Source organism: Dasypus novemcinctus, chromosome 4, assembly GCF_030445035.2.
Source record: "Dasypus novemcinctus isolate mDasNov1 chromosome 4, mDasNov1.1.hap2, whole genome shotgun sequence".
NCBI classification, from domain to species: domain Eukaryota; kingdom Metazoa; phylum Chordata; class Mammalia; order Cingulata; family Dasypodidae; genus Dasypus; species Dasypus novemcinctus.
The window spans coordinates 121,341,956-121,349,569 of record NC_080676.1 but is presented as its reverse complement, the minus strand read 5'-3'; the positions used below and the strand labels follow the sequence as shown (position 1 = coordinate 121,349,569).

Sequence of the window (7,614 nt, the reverse complement as noted above, 5' to 3'; positions counted from 1 at the left end):
AGTAAGTACACACAAAGATAGACATTTCACTAAAATAGTTTGGAAAAATCAGAAAGGGATAGCAGCAGCCCTCGACAAACAAAAATCCACAATCTCTAAGCAGTGGGAGAATTAGAAGTCTATTCTAGAGCTATCATATAATAACATGCAAATGTCCAATTCTCAACAAAAATTCCAAAGCATACAAAGAAACAGGAAACTTTGGTCTGTTGACAGGAAAATATATATATTTGTCAGAAACCACCATGAGGAAGCCCACACATTGGAATTAATAGTCATAGATTCTAAATCAACTATCTTAAATATCCTGAATGGACCTCAGACCTGACAACAAGCTGAAAGAAATCAGGAATACCATGAATGCAAAAAAATAAGAATGTCAATAAGAGATGGAAATCGTTTTTGTTGAAAGAAACCTAACGCGAATTCTGGAGCTGCAAAGTACAATAAATAAAATGAAAAAATTACTAGACAATTTCAACAACACATTTGAGAAGGCAGAAGAAATGATCAGCAAACTTGAAGAAAAGGTAATTGGAATTATAGAGTAGGAGGAGCAAAAAGAACAACAAAAAATTTGAGATAAATGAGAAGTCTGTGGGACATGAAGAAGTTTACCAATTTATGCATCATATGAGCACCAGAGGAGAAAAGAAAAAGGGACTAGAAAATAATATTTGGAGAAATACTGACTAAATTTTTCCAAATATGATTAAAGACATTAATATACATATCCAAGAACGTCAATGAAATATTTCAAGATAAAGTCAGATAGATACTCATTGAGACAAATTGTTAAAACACAAAGACCAAAATAATTATGAAAGTAGAATGAGTAGTGACTCATCAAGTACGTAGTATTCTCAACAGGATATATTTAAATCCTTATCACATACTCAGACACACAGACACACTTATACACACACTGAAGACAAAAAGCCTGTCATCCAAGAATTAAATATCCAGCAAAATATCCTTAAAGAATGAAAGAGAATTAGGATATTTATAGATAAGAAAAGCTGAAAGAGTTTATTACCAGTAGAACGATCCTACAAGAAATGTTATAGGAAGTCCTTCTTAATGAAATAACAAGAACACCGGACAGTAACTTAAATCCATAAGAAGAAATCAAGAACAATGCTAAAGGTAAATAAAAAAAGTCCATAGTATTTTGCCTTTAGAGTATAGCTCCTCTCTCTTCTTCTATATAGTTTACAAGGTAAATTCATAACAGAATAATTATAATTCTATGTTAGTTAGCACTTGATGTACAAAGATTTAATCTGCGACAATAACAATATCAACTGGGAGGGATGAAATGTATAGGATCAGTGCACCCATACTATTGAAAGTAGTGGGTATTTTTCAAACTATGTTGTCATAAGTTTAATTTGATAATTGTAATTCTCACGGCAACCACTAAGAAAATAACTCTGACATATAAAGACAATAAAGAGAATTATAAAGGTACTTATGAAAAAGAAACTGAATAGAAAAAAGGCAGTGATGGAGGAGATGAGGAACAAAAGAAAACATATAAGACCTATAGCAACAGTAATTACTTTAAATATAACTGGTTTAAACTCTCCGATTAAAAGTCAGAGGTGTACAGAATGCATTTAAAAGGCATAATTCATCCATATGCTATCTACAAAAAAAAAAAAAGAATTCTAGATAAAAAGACACAGAGAAAATAAAAGTGAAAGGCTGAAATAAAGGGGTGGTAAAAGATATTCCAGACAAACAGTAACCAAAATAAAGATGGGGTGCCTATATATTTGTCAGGCAAAATAAACTTTAAATCAAAAGGACAAATGACATTATATGTTGATAAAGTTTTCATCCATTAAGATTTAATAATTATACATGTATAAGCATTTAATGAAAACAAAACAAAACAAAATATATGAAACAAAATAGACAAGATAAAAGGAAAAATATAGTTCTACTCTAAGAGTGGGAGACTTAAATACCATAATTTCAATAATGTTTAGTACAACCAGACAGAAGATCAATAAGGAAAGAGAGGACATAAGCAACACTATATACCAGTTATATATAGCAGACATATACCGAACATTTTACTCAACAATCATAGGTCCATAGACCTTTCAGTTGCACATAGAAAATTCTACAGGAGAGACCATATGAGAGCACAAAACAAAACAAGTCCTGTTTTTATTTTTTATTGTTTTATTTTTTAAAAGATTTATTTATTTATTTCTCTTCCCTCCCCCCACCTCGGTTGTCTGTTCTCTGTGTCTTTTTGCTGAGTCATCTTCTTTGTCTGCTTCTGTTGAAGTCAGTGGCACAGGAATCTGTGTTTCTTTTTGTTGTGTCATCTTGTGTCAGCTCTCCATGTGTGCAGCACCATTTCTGGGCAGGCTGCACTTTCTTTCACATTGGGTGGCTCTCCTTACTGGGTGCACTCCTTGCGCGTGGGACTCCCTTATGGGGCAGGGCACTCCTTGCACGCATCAGCACTGTGCATGGGCCTGCTCCACATGGGTCAAGGAGGCCCTGGGTTTAAACTGCGGACCTCCCATGTGGTAGACAGACGTCCTAACCACTGGGCCAAGTCCACCCTGATACTGTTTTTAAAGGGGGTACTGGAGATTGAACACAGAACCTTGTACATGTGAAACAGGTGCTCAACTACTGAGTTACACCTGCTCCCTAACTTTTTAAAATATTTAGATCATCAGAAGTATCTTAGATAATCACAGCTATAGGAAACTAGAAATGAATAACAGAAAGAAAATGTGAAAATTCATGAATATGTGGAAATTAGAAAACACATTCTTAAACAATTGAAGAATCAAATAAGAAAACATAAAGGAAATCGAAAATACCTTGACAAAAATTGAAATAAAAACATAGTATACAAAAATAAATAGAAAGTAGCAAATGCAGTACTAAGAGGGAAATTTATTACTGTAAATACCAATATTAAAAAATGAAAGCTCTAAAATCAACAATCTAACTCTACACCTTAAGAAACTAGAAAGAAAAGCAAAATATACTCAATGTCAACAGAGGGAAGAATATTCTAGTTGGGTTAAATGACATAGAGAATATCAAGGAAACCAAAAGTTGATTCTTTAAAAATATCAACAATATCTCACACCTTTAGGTAAATTAACCAAGAAAAAAGGAAGAAAAATCAAATTCCTAAAATTAAAAATGTAAATATAGTCAGTACTATCAATTTTACAGAAAGATAAAGTATTATGAGAAAATACTATGAACAATTATATACTCACATTGAATAACCTAGATAAAATGGATAAATTCCTACAAATGCTCAACTACTAAAACTGACTTAAGAAGAAATAGAAAATCTGAAAAAGAGATATAATGACTCAGAGGATTGAACCAGTAATAAAAAGTCTCTCAGGGAAAAGACCAAGATGAGATGGCTTCACTGGTGAATTCCATGAAACATATAAAATATTAACACTGGTCCTTCTCAAACACTTACAAAAAATGAACACAAGATAAAACTTTCTAACAGATTTTACAAGGTTAATATTTCCCTAATATAAAGTCAGATAAAAATACTACAAGGAAAAAATAAACTACAATAAAAGTTCCTTTGTGAATGAAGATAATAAAATACTAGCAAGCCAAATTCAGCAGCACATTTAAAGAATTATACACATGGTCAAGTGATAGTTTTCTTTGAAGTGAAGCATAATTTTAACATATGAAAATCAATCAATGTAATGCAGCACATTAATAGAATAAAAGAAAAAGAAAAAAGAAAATCATGGTCATTTTGTCTAAAATGATTAGGCAAAATTCAACATCTTTTCATGATAAAAACACTCAGTAGACTAGAAGTAGAACTGAACTTTCTCAACTTGATAAAGACTGCATATGAAAATCCTACAGCTAACATCATACTAGTGGTAAAATACTAAAAACTCTTCCCCCCATGTGAGGATGCCTGCTTTTATCACTTCTTTTAAACATGGTACAAGAAGTTCTAGCCTGAGCAAATAAACACAAAAATACATGAAATGTATCCAAATTAGAAATGACAAAGTAAAATTATGTCAGTTCCGATGACAAGATTTATATGCAGGAAACCTAAGAATACATACACACACACAAACTGCTAGAACTTATGGACGAATTCCACAAATTTCATACAAAATCAATGTGTAAGAATCAGTTGTTTTTCTACAACTACAAAAACAATCCTAAAAGGAAATAAAAATAACTCCATTTACAATACAATCTAAAAGAATTTTCAAGGAAATATTTAGCCAAGAAGATGAAAGATGTCCACACTGAAAACAGCAAAACATTGTGGAGATAAATTGAAGAATGTGTAAAGAAATGGAAAATGTCAATAGATTGGAATACTTAATATTGTTAACAAATCAATACAACAGAACCAATCTACAGATTTAGTGCAGTCTCTGTCAAACTCCCAAATGTGTTTATTGTATAAATAGAAATTTTCATCCTAAATTTCATAGTGAATAATCAAAACAATCTTGAAAAAGAAAAGCAGTGTTGAAAGACTGATATATTCAATTTCACAACTTATTATAAATCTGTAGTAATCAAAGAAACAGTGCTGTATTTTCACAAAGATAGAAGTATAGACCAATGGAATTGTTTAGAAAGAGCCAAAATAAACCCTTTCTTAGAGGGTTGGTTAATTTTCAACAAGGTTACCAAGCCCATTCAATGTGAAAAAAGTCTCTTCAACAAACAATGCTAGGAAAACTTGATATGAATATGTAAATGTTTGAAGTTGGATGCTTGCCTTATACAAAAATTTTATTCAAAATGAATGAACTAAATTATAAAACTCTTAGAAGAAAACGTAGAAGGAAATCTTCATTATCTTTGATTTAACATTTTTAAGATATTACACAGAAAGCACAGGCAAGAAAAAATGATTAGACTTCATCAAAAATGAACAATTTTTGCATCAAAGAACACAGCATCAAGAGAAGAAAAAGCCAACTCATGCAATGGGAGAAAATATTTGCAAGTCACACATCTAATAATGTATTAATACACAGAATAAACTAAGCAGTCCTATAACACAACAACAGAAAAGAAGAGAAAACTCAATTACAAATGGGAAAAAGACATGAATAGTCATTTCACAAAAGAAGATTGACTTGGATTGAATTATATATGCCAGTTTGGTCATTTTCTTGGTCTTCATTCACATTCTGTTAGGATTGGATTCACTGCAAATAAGATCTCTTCAAGATGTTACTTCAATAAAGTTGTGGTCCAACCTAATAAGGTTGAACTTAAAACTGGATAATTGGAGTACTTTATAAGCAGAATGAAATTCAGACAGAGACAATACACCTGGAAGCTAGATATCATAAATGGCAGTGAGAAAGGAAAAGAAAATATTTTGCCATATGCATTGCATGTGGCAGAAAAGTGAAGAACCAAGGAACATTAACAGCCGTGAAATGCCATAGGGAGAAAGCATTCCTTTGCTGCTGGACTTCTAGCTTCAAAATCATGAGCCAATAAACTTCTGTTTTTTAAGTCAACCCATTGTTTGACATCTGCTTTAATGGGTAGGAAACTAAGACAATGACAATTAATGGCTAGTAAACACATTAAAAAGATAATCAACAAGTAAAAACCACAATGAAATACCACCTCATACTCATTCATCTTATATACTAGTAACTTTTATTTAAGATTTTAACTCCATGTGTTTACCCACCTTATTTAGTTCACATTAGTGAGACGATACAATGTTTGTCATTTTGTGTCTGACTTATTTCACTCAACATAATATCCTCCAGTTTCATCCATGTTGGCCTATGCACTATCATTTCTTTTCTTCTTAAAACAGCATAATATTCCATCATATTTATATTCCACATTTTGTTTATCCATTCATCCTTTGATGGACACTTGAGTTGTTTACATCTTTTGGCAATTATGAATAATGCTGCAGGGAACATTTGTGTGTAATTGTCATTTTGTGGTCCTGTTTAGAATTCCACTGAATGTATTCCTAGTAGAGGGATTGTCAGATAATATAGAATTTCTATATTTAACTTCCCAAAGAATGGCCAAACTATTTTCTACAGTGGCTACACCATTCTCTATTCTCACCAAAAGTGAAGGAATGCTTCAGTTTATCCACATCTTTTCCAGCACTTGTAGTTTTCTGCTTTGGTTTTTAATAATGGCCATTCTTTAAGGTGTGAAATGATACCTCATTATAGTTTTGATTTACATTTCCCTAGGAGCTAGTGATATTGAACATCTTTTCATGTGCTTTTTGGCCATTTGCATTTTCTCTTTGGAAAAATGTCTATCCTCCTTTTATATTCAAGATTGGACTCCTGCCAAGAAGAAACAGCACTTCTTATCAGTCTCAGACAAGTACTGCTTCCAGAAAAGCCAGTTCAAATGTTGGGAAGACACAGGATCGATATGGGAGGGCTGAGCCACCTGATCTAATTTTTTCAGGGGCAATTGATGTTATTGGTCAGACTCTTACCATCAGCAGAGTAGAAGGAAGATGACAGGCAAGTGAAAACAGCAACATACAGATTCTTTCTGAAAAAACCTGATACTGAAGTAGACAATAACTTTTGCAAATCACCTCTGTTTTTCCCTCCAGGAGCTCCTCCCATCCATCTTCCATGGTCTCCATTTCTTCCACCTCTTCCACACTGATCCACCTCTGGTTCTTCCACCAGCTTTCCTCCTCCACAGGCACTCCACCTCCATCCCTTATACCAAAAATAGAAAATGGACATCCTTCTGCTTATGACAGTCATTCTGCATGTGACTTTCCATATAGCAGTATTGCCTTTTCCTTCCTTGGCTCTGCTCCTTCATGGTCTACTCTTGTGGACACCAGCAATCAATGAGTCTATTATTTAAGAAAAGAGAAAGAGCATGACAGTGAAACACACAGAGAGTGAGATTGTGATCATGACAGAGAAAGAGAAAGTACAAGGGGGAGGGGGGGTGTGATCACAGTCCTCACCAAGTGTTTTCATCAGTGATGAAGAGAGATGCATATGCAGAAAGTAATTATGAGTAGCATAGAAGAAGTTGAGTGAAAGAAGAGTGATATAGTGAAAGATAACACAGAGATAAAGAAGAGACAAGGTACAAGTCATCTCAAAGTAATAGTATTTATTGCCATGAGAGTGAAGATGGAGACAGTTATAGAAGACACAAGCACAAAAAATTGAAAAGAAGCAAAAAAGAAAATAAGCTGGTAGTGAACCTACTCTTGAACAGAAGTGCATGGTAGCTACAGCTATATAATAAGTATGGTTTGACCTTTGGTGGTAAATAGTGGAAGAAATAGATGTATTTATCTATCTCTATATATAGTTATTTTTCTGGATAATGTTTAGGAAACTTATTTTTGTCCTATTAGTATAAAAAGGTAAATTTTACACATTTTTATCAAAATGAAATAGTGAATTTTTCACATAAAAAATGGATACTATTCATCATGATTGACTTTATTAACACATGCTACAACTATGGATGAACCTTGAAAACATTTAAATACACTTGAAATAAGCCAGAAAAATACATATATTGTATGATTACAATTATATAGAATAGTTAAATTCATATTGACAG

General features: G+C 32.7%; 1 pseudogene; it reads left to right on the top strand.

Moving 5' to 3' along the window:
- Positions 1-389: 389 nt before the first annotated feature.
- Positions 390-7,273, top strand: LOC101430537 (uncharacterized; annotated as a pseudogene).
- Positions 7,274-7,614: the final 341 nt, after the last annotated feature.